Source organism: Schistocerca cancellata, chromosome 3 (assembly GCF_023864275.1).
Source record: "Schistocerca cancellata isolate TAMUIC-IGC-003103 chromosome 3, iqSchCanc2.1, whole genome shotgun sequence".
NCBI classification, from domain to species: domain Eukaryota; kingdom Metazoa; phylum Arthropoda; class Insecta; order Orthoptera; family Acrididae; genus Schistocerca; species Schistocerca cancellata.
In genome coordinates, this window is record NC_064628.1 from 586,381,455 (window position 1) to 586,399,868 (window position 18,414).

Genomic DNA, 18,414 nt, shown 5'->3' on the forward strand with positions numbered 1-18,414 from the left:
GTTCGGCGGATAGTAACTGAAGGCATCACACAGCAGTGGACTAAGTGTACATCACTGCGGACCATCTGCATTCTCTCATACGTGCTTGATGTCTTTCCTACCGTGATGGCATCTTTCAGTAGAATATCTTATACTGAACTCACGTTGATATCCTGGTCACCCAATTCGACTGATCTGAAACCGATGGAAAATCTGAAATGCATTATACAGGGTGTAAATTTTAATTTGACAAGCCAGAATAACTCGAAAAGTAAGCTTCACACGAAAAAATGTGTAGACTCAAACGTTGATTATTTTCGAGGAGGACATCTGCTAGTGCTAAAATTATCCAGCCACCCCATTTGTAAAACTCTAATTCCTCACTCTTGAGAGAGGGAGAGTTTTAGTTTTAGCGAATCAAAATTTACGAAGTAAATAAGTATTTTTTATTTATCCGTAACCACTTTCTACGCAAAAATGAGAACATGGATTTTCTTGAATTACAGCGCCAACTACCAAGAATCAAAACAAATGTTTAAGACAAAATGTACGTAGTTTTTTATGTAGAATCGGATTCTCCAATAAAAAATAGGGGTTCCCATTTGAAATTTTAAAGTTGCCTCCCGCCCCGCCCCCAGGGGGCTGGGATGGTGGGCTAATTTTAGCACCAGCAGATGTCCCCCTCGAAAACAGTGAACTTTGGTTTCTGCACATTTTTTCGTGTGTAGTTTATTTTTCGAGTTATTCTGGTCTGTCAACTTTAAAATTTACACTGTGTATAACGGGTGGTTATTGTTAAACTTTCCCTATTTAACACGTTGTAACACGGAAACTACGTTCCGTAGGAGTACCAAACTTGGTAGCGTTAATGTCCAGAGTATTAGGTGCATGATTTCCATGCGTCATAGCGCTACCGTCCAGTTCCAGCTGTGGCCACCAGGTGCCGTGATCAGTCATCGTGATTCATAGTCTCACCAGTTGAGGTTGGGTTGTTTTGGGGAAGGAGGCCAGACAGCGAGGTCATCGGTCTCATCGGATTAGGGAAGGACGGGGGAGGAAGTCGGCCGTGCGCTTTGAAAGGAACCATCCCGGCATTTGCCTGGAGCGATTTAGGGAAATCACGGAAAACCTAAATCAGGATGGCCGGACGCGGGATTGAACCGTCGTCTTTCCGAAAGCGAGTCCATTGTCTAACCACTGCGCCACCTCGCTCGGTACATCTGACCAGTCGCAGTGCACTTGTTGACGTATCAACATGAGCTTGGACAAAAGGAGCAGGGTATTATTGGGGTAGCTCTATTATCAAAACAACAGTAATGCTGCAGCTACACCTTCAGAATATAGCCAGTTGAAAGGATTACGGAAGGGTCCTCTTTCTCCACCTGCTGTGCGGAGCATTACTAAGAAGTTCGAATCAAATGAAGAACTGCGCGTCGCTCGGGAAGAAGCCGACGACCGGTTGCATCACAGGTGGTTGATGAACTCGCTGTTGCTATGGCATACAACGCTGCGCGCAATTCCCGATCGTCAGGCAGTGCGTGTGCTGTGTCGCGACAATTGAACGTCCACTGTACGGAACGTGCTCCGAACCATTCTCAGATGATATCCGTAAAAGATCCATATCGTACAGCAGCTTGCACCACAGGACGCGCAATGACGTGTTGACTTCGCTCTCCACTTTCTCGCAAGGAGTGAAGCTGACGAGTGCTGGCCCTGGACCAACCTACGGACAGATGCTCATTTCTCTCTGACGGGTGAGGTGAACACAGCATTGCCGAGTGTGGGGATCTTCACCTCCAGTCACTGCGCACGAAGTTCCTCTGTATGGTGAACGTGTCATTGTATGGTGTGGTTTCATAGCTACATTCATCAGTGGCACATCCTTTTTAGAACAGGTTGGCGCTCGAGAACCAAAGATGTGCAATGACTGCCCAGCGTTACTGCGATATGCTTCGCCAGCATCTCATACACGCCCTACAGGAGAGAGATGCACCGAACTGAACAGTTTTCATGCAAGATGGGGACCCACCACACACATCGCTCGTGAAGTTCACCTACTTCTCCGAAACACATTCGGAAACGATCGAACTGTCATCCGATCGTTTCCAAATGCTTGGCCGGGACGATCACCTGACCTCACTCCCTGTGCTTTCTGGTTGTGGGGCTACTTGAAGGATAGGATTTACCAGGGGAACATTCAGACATGTGCTGATCTGCAGCGCAGCATATCAAGAGAGGTAGCCAGCATACCTATGGACATGTTTCGTTCTGCTGTGCGTTCAGGCTCCTCTGAGCATTGATGGGCGCCATATTGAGCCCTTTTCGTAGCGGTAATGGTACCGGTATGTAATAGTATGATGGACCGTAGCAGCATATTAAAAGTGTTTCAACTAAACTGATTCTGCATTATTTTTCTTCACCAAGTCTTCGTTAGAAATAACTATGTGCGTAATGTGAAACATACAAAAGCTTTCCATCAACTTTGGGCATCGCATACAGGGCGCGAGATGCAATATTTTTTGGGCTGACTCCAGCTACACACTTCAAAAAAGAAATTGCAAATATCTGCCGAATCACGAGAGAAAATGCGCCTAATGACTATTACCAAGGACATCATATACTGGGTGGTTATAATAAAAACTTTTCATATTTAGCACGTTATAGCACGGAAACCAATTAGCGTACGTGTACCAAACTTGGTAGCATTAAGCTATGTATTAACATGGACAGTAGAACACGAAGAACAACCAGCATTGCTACATGGCGGCAGCAATCAGTGCCGGTTAAGGGCGATGCTGTCGCTGCTGTTATTCTTCACGTTTTACTGTCTCTATTAATACATATCGAATATCCTATAGCCCAATTTGGGACCGTTCTATAGAATGGGCACCTAAAATTCCGCTTTAAAAATCATCTTGTTTGTAATGGGAAAGAAACCGACGATTTTCGGCAACACTGGACGTAGCATGCTTATATAGTGGTATAAACAAGTGAAGTTGAGAGCACATTTCCAGATAAAACGTTGAGTTTGGGGGCACACTTGGTATTAATTCATTATAACCAGATAAAAAGTGTCGACTTTATTGCCGATCTGAGATTTGAACCACACACCTTCCGAGTATATGTCCATTGCCTGGGTCACCTTCCACTCTTCTCCCATCTCCTCCCTAATTTTGAAATAATCCTTCCATATGGTACCAGTATCCTCATTTACAGTGAAAAAATAGCCCTAACGGAGAATGCAAAGGAGAGCTGAAAAAGCTCTAGAATAAAAAAATACTATTTAGAATTAATCGGTTTAACCATATGTTTTAGTCCCTTAATGTCTGTTTTACTGTATCACTTTACTAGTAAGCTATCGATATTCTGCCATTTAAATCATTCAGTGTTTCTGTTTCTGGCAGTTTCATATCATGAATTGGAAATCACATTTTCGTTTGAACACCGGTTCTTTTTGTCACTGAGCTTCCACCCAAGTGAACTGAAACAATTTCTTTTCCTAATTTGTTAGTTAGGTTTAAGTAGTTCTAAGTTCTAGGGGACTGATGACCTCAGCATTTAAGTCTCATAGTGCTCAGAGCCATTTGAACCATTTTGAACTTTTCCTAGTTACATTACTTACGGAAACATATAATTACAGAGAAAATTGTAGCAGTATCAGATACATCACTTAATTATACCAGTTTATATACACGTAAATGGGATTAAGACGATCACCTCAGCTTCAAACCGGAAATGGGAGGTGAAAATTTTGACGGAAAACGTCTCTCTCGGAAGACATAATAGACGCCTAATCTTTCAGCACAGGCAGAAAATAACATTCTGTAACAGGGTTGTCTCCTGCCGGGTTCTCACAGTCTGTTCAAATGGCTCTGAGCACTATGAGACTTAACTTCTGAGGTCATCAGTCCCCTAGAACTGAGAACTACTTAAACCTAACTAACCTAAGGACATCACACACATCCATGCCCGAGGCAGGATTCGAACCTGCGACCGTAGAAGCAGCGTGGTCCCGGACTGAAGCGCCTAGAACCGCTCGTCCACAGCAGCCAGCTCTTAGTGTGTTCAGTGTTCCTGCGTACAGCTGAACGTGTTATTTGTTTATTAAAAGGTTTTACATGAAACTTCTTGGAAGATTAAAACTGTGTGCCGGACCGAGATTCGAACTAGGGACCTTTGCCTTTCGCGGGCAAGTGCTCTACCGTCTGAGCAACCCAAGCACGACTCACGCCCCGCTCCCAGCTTTACTTCCGCCAGTACCTCGTCTCCTACCTTCCAAACTTTACAGAAGCTCTCCTGCGAACCTTGCAGGACTAGCTCCCCTGAAAGAAAGGATATTGCGGAGACATGGCTCAGCCACAACCTGGGGGATGTTTCCAGAAAGAGATTTTCACTCTGCAGCGGAGTTTGCGCTGGTACGAAAGTTCCTGGCATATTAAAACTGGCCCGAGTTCGAGTCTCTGTCCGGCACACAGTTTTAATGTCCCAGGAAGTTTCATATCAGCGGACACTCCGCTGCAGAGTGAAAATCTCATTCAGGTTTTACATGTTAAACTCGTATACATGCTATTTTAAGATGCGCCTGACACATGTGATAGTCATATATTATTTTGCATGGGTGGTATCCTAAGGGCTAAGATGTCTTTCTGTATCGTGGTAGTGTGAACGAAGAAAAGTTCAGTTTTTTTCTATACATTGTACTGATACAGAATACAGAGAGTGATCTTCAAGGTAGACATCATGTTTTGAATGTGAAGACGTCTAAATGAAACTGGAAACAAACTTGCGGGGAGGTACGTACCGTGTCCAGGACTAATTTCTGCATGGCGTGGTTGTGTGGTATTATGCAGAGAAACTAGGATGTGTTATACGCCCCGGTGATCACTTGACATTACCAAAGTCTATAATGAAACTCGTATCCGATGGCTGGCTCTCGCTGCCAGCAGCGTGTAGACTTGGAACCGAGCCAGACATGCCGTGTTTCACAAGCCGCCTGCACAAGTCCGCGGTGGTTACTGGGTCCGCTGTGAACCACCACGGCTGCCGGCGGGAGTCTCGCTTACTTCCTGTGCGGAGTACCAAGCTGTGTTCTCGAACATTCTACATCTGCGTCCTCGCTCACCTAATGACAGAGCACGGAGTAGGGGGCTGGGAGATTGCGAAGCACACCTAAGCAAGAAAGCACTTCTACTTGACATGGCTGTGTGCAGCAGTAAATATGTTCAGGCAGAGCTGCAACCTCTATAAAGGGCAAGGTCAGTACAGGTGCTCCAACTGTTAAGGACGAAGTCCCCGCGAATCACATGAACAATTAGAGTAACAGTTGAGCGTGTTATTAATCTGGTAACTTACACTGAAGACGGGAGCCCAAATTCTCCAAATGGGTTGCATGCCAACATTCGTGTCGTGCAGCGCTCTTTTACATATCTGTTTCTTATTACGTAGTATTCCTTGTTGCAAGAGGACGGCAATGTCAACTTTATGCTTACAGCATCATTATTCATTTCGTGTACGGATAGCTTCACCCTTTTGTTTCGAGAAGGAAAAACAGTGCTGTCTCCATCGTAAGCGAAACAGACAGGCTGCTCTCTGAGGAAAGAAGCCATAAAATCAACATGTTTCTGGAGGTACCTCGATGAGATAGTTTTACTTGGTCACGTGGAGCCGAAAACCTTATCCCTTTTCGGGACGTTATAATTCCCTTCACTCCAGCGTTAGGTTAACAACTGAAGAGGAGACTGCTGGAAAGCTCCAGTTGTGGCCGTTGTCGCTGGCCGTGGTGGCCGAGGGGTTCTAGGCGCTTCAGACTGGAACCGCGCAACTGCTACGGTCGCAGGTTCGAATCCTGCCTTGGGCATGGATGTGTGTGACGTCCTTAGGTTAGTCAGGTTTAAGTAGTTCTAAGTTCTAGGGGACTGATGACCTCAGATGTTAAGTCCCATAGTGCTCAGAGCCATTTGAACCATTTTGTGACCGTTGTCGCCTACAAACGGGAATGGGGGCAGTCTGGGGCATAGCATTTACCATAAACCGACGAATGCAGACCGGTATCTCCACACGACTAGTTGTTATCCACCATACCAAAACAATGAGCACGCCAGTCTGAAAAAAATTTGATGCGGAATGTTAATGATGATTTGAGGCTAAGGGAGTCCACAGCGGTAAAGCATAAAGTGGTCAAACTGTTCGTACTGTTGAGGGCAGGTGTGCGGAACATCGCCGCCTCACAAGGTTACAACAACCCGAAAAATCCGCGCTGGCGGAACATTGCTTGGCCGGTGGGACATGTAATGAAATATGAAATACATACAATTTCTGTTGCGTTTACTTGCATTAAATCACAATATTCTCTGAGTCAATGGGCAAAAGATTTTGACGGTTAGTTACGGCAGAGATAACTTGACCTAAAGTACTGGCCGTACCTTTTGAAGCGGGAACAGCATTCGCGGCGAATAGGTCTACTGTCTGGTGGACCATAAAGAAGCTGCAGGGTGTCTGTCCTCTGTTACCTGAGACCCAGCAACAACAATGTCTCACCTGAACATAATGGTCAGTCGGACCACTGAGATTTTTGTCATCTTGAAGATAAAGCTGGAGACCCGAGCAGAGTATCACAAATACAAGGGCAGTTTGTAAGGTATTAGCAAATACAGGCCTCGCCTGCAGCAGACACAGCGACCATTGAAATTAACGCAGATGGTGATAATAGTTAAAGTTCCAGGTTTAAAATGTAGTAAAAACCGAAACACTGAGCAGATGATGAACGGAATAATACCGAAGAAAGTGCAAATTTTATGGAAACAAAAACATTAAATAAAATTTTCCAATGAGATGGCTGTGCGAGTGTCATAGCGTAAATGACAGATGAATCGCAATACAATGGCTATAATGTGAGTTGCGAATTAAAATAATTTGTATGGCCACATAAGTTTGGCATTCAACAGTTGTGGCACTGTTAATTAGATAGACTAGGTTGTACCACGTCGGAAGGGAAAAATCGATTTTTAATTGCCATGAAGCCAAAGCCCACATAAAAAGCAACAATAACATAGATCTTCAATAGTCCTGATTCCAAAAACCGCACAAAAACCAAAAACGACATTGGTATTGTCTAACCGGAGGCCAAACACCGCATAAAAAGAGACAATGACATCAGTTATTGTCTTGTGGCCACAACTGCATAAAACGCAACGATGAAATTGATTTTTAACTGTTGTGAGATTGGTGCAAGACATGTCCAATATGCTGTCACCGTTTTATGTCACAGGTTGAAATCGAGAAGCAGCATCTTCCACAAGAGATCGGAGTGTCTCAGGTGTCACATTCAGAATGCGTCACAGAATGCGTGCCTTCAGTTCATCTACGCCTGCAATGGAGCACTTAACACAGCATCTTTTAGACAGCCCCACAGCCAGAAGTTACACCGATTCCGGAGAGCCAGGCTGTAGGGAAATGATGGTTGATAAGTCTAGCGTATCCACAATGGCTCTGCAGCAGTTGCATCACTGGCTTTGCAATGTGCAGAGGAGCGCCGTCTTGCATAAAAATGATCCTACCTACACATAGACTCTGTTGATAGGTTGGAATAACGTTACTACGAAGAAGGCCCTTATGGCGTTTGCCGGTGACTGTACAGGTAAAGGCCGGCCGCGGTGGCCGAGCGGTTCTAGACGCTTCAGTCCGGAAACGCGCGACTGCTACGGTCGCAGGTTCGAATCCTGCCTCGGGCATGGATGTGTGTGATATCCTTAGGTTAGTTAGGTTTAAGTAGTTCTAAGTTCTAGGGGACTGATGACCTAAGAAGTTAAGTCCCATAGTGCTCAGAGCCATTTGAACCAACCACTTTTATCCCTGTTCTGTATTCACATCTTTGTGTTTTCGCCATCCACACACTGTTCACCATGTTTCTCACTCTTTTTTTGTGGTGGACTATCGTTCTTCTGGCACTCGCTACAACTATTTCATCGTACACTTCTTTTCACAGCGTAAATATTGCGACTCCATTACGTGTTTCGTCGTTTTTCGTATGTTTACCTATTTTTTGCCAGCCTAACGAAGTATATGTTCGTTACTAACTTCTGTTTATGATGTTTATACCGTGTGTGTGTGTATGACTGAGAGAGAGGGGGATAGAGCCGATTTTTTTTTAATCTTCCGTTGCCATATTCTGCAATTCTGTGTATTGAGGTGTCCTTGGAGATGCCCAAGAATGTTCGTTCCATGGTCATTCATTGCTCTCTTCCACGCGAGCAAGAAATTCTGGAGCAAACTTTTGTCCTATTGGCAGGTCAGCAGAAAACAATTCCTGAACATGTTTAATTTTGTAAATAGCAATGTAGGACGTTCCGCAGAATTTTACGCACTGTATTCGTAGGCATTTCCAAAGTTCGAGCAATTCCCGGTGCACTGCATGTTTGCACATCATCGCTCGACCCCTCCTGCAATACTGCGGCCACGTCTTCTGCTTAAATCGGATCAATTGTATCTCTCCCTTTGCCGCACTGCACTGCAATACAACCTGTTTCTTTTTTTTTTTTTTTTTGATCACTTTCTCTAAAACGTCGTCAGACATCAGAGCAACGACTTTTTCCATATCCTCAAAGGTCCAAAACTTCTGCAGAGCTACTGGCGCAGTCATCACTCTTGTAAAAAGGCTTTACCAGCAGCGCACTATCCTGCATTAAGACAGTCATGCCGAGCGTGTCAGACGCAAACTGAGGAACAGCCTTGTACCCCACGTCTTTAATTTTGCATATTACACTGCTTACAGCGCCATATAATGTTTATCTTTGTTTGCTTTCATAACGTTTCCCCCTTCTTCAATAATATTCTGTCAAATTTGACGTGATTCCGAGCAGTGGTTCGTTTTTAACAGCTTTTCGAAACTGGGACCTTAATTGTAATCACAGTCCTATTATTCCATACACCCTGATCGCTTTCACTCGTCAGATTCGGGCTTCCTCAGATATTTATTTGCCTACGGCAATGAATATCTGAAGATCTTCAGGTCTGATAAGCGAAGCACATCAAAATGAATCAAATAATACTCAAACTGTATCTGTGTGTCTGTACATCAACTATAAATTTTTAATTATCATCCCGAAAAAATAAAATTACGTAATCGCTTTTATGTTTGTTTGCACTAAAATGGCTGCAGTCCTGGTACACAATGAAATCCTTGTGCCACAGTTCCGTAGCACGCCGCTAGAGCAGGCGAAACACAATGGCACAGTGCATTTGCACTTTGTCAGTGACTGTAGTTATCTTAAATACGTCTTCGCAACCACAAAAAATGTGTATTTTTGACAACATAAGCGGTTTATTTTTCTGAAGTAAAGTATTATCAGTGGTCTGTAATGAAAGATATTTACTATGTCGCTTTCTTTCTACATCGAAAAACAGTTCGTCACAAAACTTTTGATTTTACTTACAACGTTTTATAGCTAGATTTCCCTCACATCTGGAAACGCCGGCTGCTTGCAGGTTTTTGAGGCATTCCTTCGTTTGTAACTATTGATTTTGGTCTAATGCCACTCTGATTTGCAGAACTATGCCTTTTTATGTGAAACGCAAGACAGTTTAGCACCACTACTGTTTGTTTGTATCTTTCTGGATAAATATGTCTTGTGTTTTTTGAAGTGTTACCTACCACCTTCCCCATCTGGTTTTTCCTGTGATCTCTGTTCCTCTGCGATTCGTCATATGTGTGCTACGTTGTTTAATTATGTTACTGTGTATTTTAACGTGTATAAGATAAATGAAGAGTTAGTGAGCTCTTGTGTTTTTCGATCTAGAATGCATGGAATTGCAGATGACAGGGATAGTAGCGGTTGTCATGCAAGATACGCATAACCGTACTTTGACTTTCACCATATTAGTGGACCACTTGCCTGGAGCTTGTACTAGCGTTCGTCTCAATATCCTGCAAGACTCGTTCCTCCAAATCTGGTGTACCCACAGTCCCCCGCCTCCCTGCACGTTCGTCTCTCTGAAAGGACCCATGATCATACAAAGGCCCGAAAAGGGCTTGAAATGTTGTATGTTGTGGTTGGCGTCTCTGAGGGTACTTGTTTCGGTACAGCCGTCCTGCCTCTCAACGGTTTCCATCTGCCTGGCCACACACACACACACACACACACACACACACACACACACACACACACACACACACGATCGCCGCTTGTTCCCGACATGAATACCGCACCATTCTGCTGCTTACAGTATGCTGCGTCAGTCACACAGCCAAGAACACACGGCACTGTGGCCACAGGAATTGTTAATTATCTGCGTCATATACCGTGGCAACAGTGCATTTCTGGACACATGTTTATAGGACCGTAGGTTGTGTTCCAAAAATTAACAGCTTAGAGACAGAAGTGATGACACTTTCTACAGGACCTGACCATCATTTTGCAGGACAATGCTCAAGCACGTACAGTGCAAGCTGTCACTGATTTGTTTGACTGATGGGGCTGCTAAGTGCTATACCACTTACTGCACTCCCCTGACTTAAGCCCTCGTGAGTTCAACTCGATTTCTAAACTGAAGGAAACACTTCACGGCATTCACTTCAGAACTGCTACAAATTCGTCGGGCAATAGACCGCGCCGCTCGAACTGTCAACACAACTGGCACTGCTAAGAGTATCCTACGACTCCCACATCGCTGGCAATTGGTTATACACAATGCTGGTGACCACTCTGAAGGTCAGTAAAACTTTGAAACACGTACCTATTTTGTACCAGCTGTAAATAAATAGTTGCCGCTATTGATGTTCCAGCCCTCGTATCTTCTTTAAACCTTCCTCACATTTCGAGAGCAAATTATAAAGACACTGCGCAAAAAATTCTCGCACTCACAACACTAGTGTACGGGTGGACGATACGACCCGTATTTCCCAGAAAACTCTATAGATTTCTGCATCTCGTTAAAAAATTCTGTAATACCCTACTGGTTGCTGTTTTCGAGATATTCATTAAACTGAAAATTTCAGACACAATTGCCTCCTCAATGGGTTATGTAATTAACTTCTCAATGTAATTTTACGTGGTTCCGGCGGAGGTTCGAGTGCTCCCTCGGGCATGGGTGTGTGTATTTGTCCTTAGGATGATTTAGGTTAAGTAGTGTGTAAGCTTAGGGACTGATGACCTTAGCAGTTAAGTCCCATAAGATTTCACACACATTCATTCTCTGTAATTTTACGGAATAAGTTGTACGTTTATAATGTCAGAAGAATGTTTGCCCTTACCTTTCTTTCTAAATGCGATTACCTCGCATTGTCTGTGGACATTTATAAAGTTTTCTGCGCAAAAAATACCACACACCATTGGCATCCTGCCCTGCTTTCCCGTATATATCTCATTCCGAATTTATGATTTTCTTCTTTAAAATAAGGTTTGTCCTACAGAAGAGAGCGGAAGTGTTTGAGAGTGCGGAACTGTGCAGTTTTACCTGGGCAGTATGGATCGTTACATTGTTTCACGTCTGTTGTGAGCGTGATTTTTTTTGCACATTCTGTATAATTCGCTCTTGAGATGTGTCGAAGCATAATTTGCCAAATTTCGGTAAATACTTCCTTCCTTCATGATGTCATCGTCATCGTATCTGGCGGAATGATGCAACGAGTTTCAATAAGGGCAACTATCGATTCAGGAATAGTGTCTGAAATCTGGAAAGAGCAAGACGAGAAGTAACAGATTGCCACACAAGAAAAGTAAAATCGGCAGAGTGGTGTTCCGTACCATAAATATACAATTTGAAACTATTTTATAAACATAAAACAAACAACGGAGGAAATGTTACAGGAATCTTTCCAAAATGAATATGTGAGAATCTGCTGACTCAATGCGAATTTTGACAACAACGGAACGGAAACAAACTCGTCGAAATGCCTATCTAATAAGAAGGTACAAAAAATAAGAGACAAGGTCTCATATTTGCCCTTAAATAATTGCAAAGGAACAACAGTGAAGGTCTTTAATTCTGTCTGAATGTCAGCTTGGGAGTTCGGAATGCATATCCATTAAAATAGCGTTCTGTAGAATTGCTGGAACCTAGGCATCAACAACAGTATTACTACCATAAGCAACGTTATTAGACAGTACCTTCTCATTGAAATAATAATTCTCTGTAGAAGTAAAAATCCGACGGTCGCATTGACTCGACTGTTACATAAGGTCACAGCACTTTATTGAACGCAAGCTGTCGTCACGACGTCAGAGTACCTTTACGCAAGACATACTGCTGAATGTTTCACTACGGTATTACTTGGTTCGGAAACGTGAATGGAGTCAGTTCGATACGACCGAGAAACGGACGAACAGTGTGTTGTGCCCCAAAGAACTCCTGGCAACTTCCTACCTACGTGTTTACTTCTACTCACACGTAGGTGCAAGTAGTCTGAGACATGTTACGGCAGTTATTGAGATTTGAAAATGCGTCAGAAGAAGCACTAATTTTAAGTTACCCATGAACATGACGATTATATAAAGGAATAATAGTTCAGACCTATAGCGTTTATTGTAATTAAATGCGAAACCTGACACGAGCGAAAATATACGCTAACACAAACAAAAAATTTCGACCATACAATCGCAAATCAGTCGTTGGCGAGATATACCTGTGGATGTGTGTTTACGAACCGCCTAGACTTCTGTATGAAATAGTCTCCTATTTCATTCTTGTCAGATTTCGCATTTCAGTATAATAAATACTATAGAAAAAATTTGGAAATTTGTAGTAAGGTCTTATGGGACCAAACTTCTGAGGTCATAGGTCCCTACCTACACACTACTTAATCTAACTTAACACTAACTTACGCTATGGACAACACGCACACCCATGCCCGAGGGAGGACTCGAACCTCCGATGGGGGCAGCCGCAAAGACCGTGACAAGGCGCCTTAGACCGCGCCAAACACTATAGATCTGAACTATTATCCCTTTACATCGAATGTATTTGAACTTCACAAGTGTCAGATTTCACTATTGATTATGTTAAGCCTTATATAAAGCCGAATAACTAGCAGAGAGCCACTACATTACAACACTGATAAAAGCTGTAAAGGGAGTCAATACACGTAATATAACTGGAGGAAAGTGAACTCGGACACCTTCCTAGTTGCCTGCCGAGGTTCATGCATTGGCTACACGCGCCGGAAGAGTAACTGTCGTATACTATACTTCTTCGTTCAGTGTCGTACGTAGCGAACGAACAGACCGTGGAAGAAGAACCATTGGCTGTGCTGTACAAAAGAGTTGTACATTCCAGTAATGTTGTGAATAGCTGCTTCCCTTCGGGCTATAGTGATCTGTGCATGTAAAAGTGGACTTCAATCAGTCTTCTTAACAATCATTAACACAACCGTCTTGTGAACAGGATGCTGTAATTTTTAGCGACTCCAACCACCGCGCCCACTATGCGTAGAGTATGGGGTATCAGAACTGTAACAGAAAATACCGCATATCTAACAATCTTCTTCTTTTTTCGAGGTTCCCTACCTCAGTCACTAGAAGCAGACCCTTACGGCATGACTTTGTTGTTCTCCTGCTGTCTGTCCGTCTGTTAAGAACCATTTTTCTCAGGAACGAGGTGATGGGCCAAGCTGAATTTCATGACAAATTTCATGACAGTCCCCTGGCGGTGCAAAAAATTGAGGGTTGTAACTCAACGCAATCAAAAGATACGGCCATTTGTGCCACATCTTTTGATACTCGAAAACTCAGAATATACACTCCTGGAAATGGAAAAAAGAACACATTGACACCGGTGTGTCAGACCCACCATACTTGCTCCAGACACTGCGAGAGGGCTGTACAAGCAATGATCACACGCACGGCACAGCGGACACACCAGGAACCGCGGTGTTGGCCGTCGAATGGCGCTAGCTGCGCAGCATTTGTGCACCGCCGCCGTCAGTGTCAGCCAGTTTGCCGTGGCATACGGAGCTCCATCGCAGTCTTTAACACTGGTAGCATGCCGCGACAGCGTGGACGTGAACCGTATGTGCAGTTGACGGACTTTGAGCGAGGGCGTATAGTGGGCATGCGGGAGGCCGGGTGGACGTACCGCCGAATTGCTCAACACGTGGGGCGTGAGGTCTCCACAGTACATCGATGTTGTCGCCAGTGGTCGGCGGAAGGTGCACGTGCCCGTCGACCTGGGACCGGACCGCAGCGACGCACGGATGCACGCCAAGACCGTAGGATCCTACGCAGTGCCGTAGGGGACCGCACCGCCACTTCCCAGCAAATTAGGGACACTGTTGCTCCTGGGGTATCGGCGAGGACCATTCGCAACCGTCTCCATGAAGCTGGGCTACGGTCCCGCACACCGTTAGGCCGTTTTCCGCTCACGCCCCAACATCGTGCAGCCCGCCTCCAGTGGTGTCGCGACAGGCGTGAATGGAGGGACGAATGGAGACGTGTCGTCTTCAGCGATGAGAGTCGCTTCTGCCTTGGTGCCAATGATGGTCGTATGCGTGTTTGGCGCCGTGCAGGTGAGCGCCACAATCAGGACTGCATACGACCGAGGCACACAGGGCCAACACCCGGCATCATGGTGTGGGGAGCGATCTCCTACACTGGCCGTACACCACTGGTGATCGTCGAGGGGACACTGAATAGTGCACGGTACATCCAAACCGTCATCGAACCCATCGTTCTACCATTCCTAGACCGGCAAGGGAACTTGCTGTTCCAACAGGACAATGCACGTCCGCATGTATCCCGTGCCACCCAACGTGCTCTAGAAGGTGTAAGTCAACTACCCTGGCCAGCAAGATCTCCGGATCTGTCCCCCATTGAGCATGTTTGGGACTGGATGAAGCGTCGTCTCACGCGGTCTGCACGTCCAGCACGAACGTTGGTCCAACTGAGGCGCCAGGTGGAAATGGCATGGCAAGCCGTTCCACAGGACTACATCCAGCATCTCTACGATCGTCTCCATGGGAGAATAGCAGCCTGCATTGCTGCGAAAGGTGGATATACACTGTACTAGTGCCGACATTGTGCATGCTCTGTTGCCTGTGTCTATGTGCCTGTGGTTCTGTCAGTGTGATCATGTGATGTATCTGACCCCAGGAATGTGTCAATAAAGTTTCCCCTTCCTGGGACAATGAATTCACGGTGTTCTTATTTCAATTTCCGGGAGTGTATAAATGAACTAGCTATATTCATCATTAAATTTGTACGGAATCCTAAGAGCAGTGTCCTACTCACACTTGACCGTTTTTGTTTTTCTTTTTTCTTTCCAGAGAACTCGTGTGTGCTCATATGTAACCTGAGGTACCGCCGTTGCAATATCAATCCAACATGAGCATCTGCGCAACAACGAAGGAAAGGGAGATTAGAGTTTAACGTTCCGTTGACAGCGCGGTTATTAGCGACGGAGCACAAGCTCGTATTAAGATTGGAAGGGGAAGGAAATCGGCAGTGCCCTTTCAAAGAAATCATTTGCCTGGAGCGATTTAGGGAAGTATGTGCAACAAATGGAGCCACATTGTAAGACGAAATGGCACCATACATGCAGCTCCCTTACAATGTTCCCGTGATACTGAAGAGTGTGCTGCAAAGTTCACTACAACCGTGCAGATAAAATATTCGTATGCATTCGAATTGCCGTTACATTTCATTGACCACTACTGGATTTTCAAATGCCTTGACTATTTCAAGTCTTGGGCTTCCATGAGGACACGTGGTTGTGCTTCCATGAGCGACACATGGTCGTAGGGTAATGTGTGTAGTCGAGACGCCAAAATCCTTGTCCGACCAATTTAATCATTGAAATTGTGTAGTTTCATTATTCATCGGCTTTCGACGTGATATACACTCACTACTGTCGCAAAAATATACAGCTCATGGTTCGGTACATCATTTCCCTCGCTTTCTGTAACATCGTAAGTTCATTTAGTAATCTATGAGGTGTATGACCTCATATGTCATAGCTGTGCAGAGCATTTGTTTAACTTAAATCTGTTTTACTGGTTTCTTCTACACTATTATAATTTACAGAAATGTTCATAAAAAGTCAGCTTTACATAATTTACATATATTATGCTCCAAAGGATTTCATGATAAAATATACTTCATACCAATGTTAGTTCCACCTGACCTTATTCCATTCGCCTTTGCAGGAGGGTAATACAAGTTTATGCCTCTGTATGCGTCCTAATCCCTCTTCTTCTCCCGACCCTTACACAAGATAAACAAACAAGACAACAGAATTGTTGATCAGTCTGTCTTGAATACAGTTTCAGGTTCTAAAAGCAGCTTTGTTTCAATATCGTGTGGACAATACTGCCTCATTACGGTTGTACTAGCGACCTTCTGAAATCATTCGACGCCTTACGTAAGGTTAGCATGATAAGTGCTAAGCATCTCAAACATCGAAGCGATTCTGCAGAACTGCTCCAATTAATCTTGTATGTGACCTCCTTAGTTTGTGCACTACACTTTCCCATAATCGTCCTAAACAAACGTGAGTCTTACATTCGCATTTACTGTTTATTTCAGATGATCACTCGACTTCCTATGAATTCATTGGATCGCCCTTAGCTAGTAAAACAACGGAAGAAGCTCCAGAAGCTAACAGTGGTACCCTTGCTTTTCATGTTGTACATCAGCCACCTTGCCGACAGTATTACCAGTAAACTTAGATTTCTTGCAGATAATGCAATTACCTACGACAAAGTTGTCTGAAAAAAACTGCACAAATATTTAGTCATATCTTGATAAGATTTTAAGTTGGTGCTTTGAATGTTCATAAATGTAAAATTGTACATTTCACAAAACGAAAAAATGTAGTATCCTTTGCGCACAACATCAGTGAGTCACAGTTAGAATCAGTACAAATACCAGGGTGTGATTGTTTTTAGGTTTGTTTGGCCCTCGAGAAATTTACACGAAGATCCTGAAAGAACTGAGTTGGCATATTCTTGAAGATATGAAAGCCTACTTAGAAAGTTTTAAGACCTAAAACTAGTACAATGGGGTGTACCCTCTGTCATGCACTTCACTGTGATTTTCAGTGTATAGATGTAGATTTTTTTTTTTAATTCATCCGTCTTCTGACTGATTGGATGCGGCCCGCTACGAATTCCTCTCCTGTGCCAGTCTCTTCATCTCAGAGTAGTACTTGCAACCTACATCCTCAATTATTTGCTGGATGTATTCCAATCTCTGTCTTTCTCTACAGTTCCCTGTAGTACCGTGGAAATCATTCCCTGATGTCTTAACAGATGTCGTATAGTCCAGTTTCTTCTCTTTGTCACTGTTTTACACGTATCCCTTTCCTCTCTGATTCTGCACAGAAGCTCCGTATTCCTTATCTTGTCGGTCCACTTAATTTTCAACACTCTTCTGTAGCACCACATCTCAGATGCTTCGATTCTCTTCTTTTCCGGTTTCCTCACGGTTTCACTACCGTTCAATGCTGTGCTCCAAACATACATTCTCAGAAATTTCTTCCTCATATTAAGGCCTATGTTTGATACTAGTAGACTTCTCTTGGCCAGGAATGCCCTTTTTGCCTGTGCTAGTCAGCTTTTGATGTCCTCTTTGCTCCGACCGTCATTGGTTATTTTGCTGCCTAGATAGTAGAATTCCTTAACTTCATCTATTCGGTGACCGTCTGTCCTGGCATTAAGTTTCTCGCTGCTCTCATTTCTACTACTTCTCACTACTTTCGTGTCTCTTCGATTTCTTCTCAGTTCGTATTCTGTACTCATTAGACTGTTCATTCCATTCAGCGGATGCAGTCATGGACAGTGCGGCTGGTGCTGGCGGAGGTTCGAGTCCTCCCTCGGGCATGGGTGTGTGTGTTTGTCCTTAGGATAATTTAAGTTAAGTAGTGTGTAAGCTTAGGGACTGATGACCTTAGCAGTTAAGTCCCATAAGATTTCACACACTTTTGAACATTTCTTGAACATTCAGCGGATCATTAATGGTTCACTTTCACTCAGGGTAGCAATGTCGTCAGCGAATCGTATCATCGATATCCTTTCACATTGAATTTTAATTCGACTCCTGAACCTTTCTTTTATTTCCGTCATTGCTTCTCCGCTATACAGATTGAACAGTAGGGGCGAAAGACTACTTCCCTGTCTGACACCCTCTTTAATGCGAGCACTTCGTTCTTGTTCGTCCATCCTTATTATTCCCTCTTGGCTCTTGCACACATTCTATATCACCTGTCTCTCCCTATAGCTAACCCCTATTTATCTCAGAATTTCGAAGATCTAGCACCATTTGACATTGTCGAACGCTTTTTCCAGGTGTACAAATCCTATGAACGTGTCTTGATTTTTCTTTAGTTTTGCTTCCATTATCAACTGCAGCGTCAGAATTGCCTCTCTGGTGTCTTTACCTTTCCCAATGCCAAACTGATCGTCCTTATCGTCGTCCATAGAAGTAGATATACATATTGAAATGTGACACT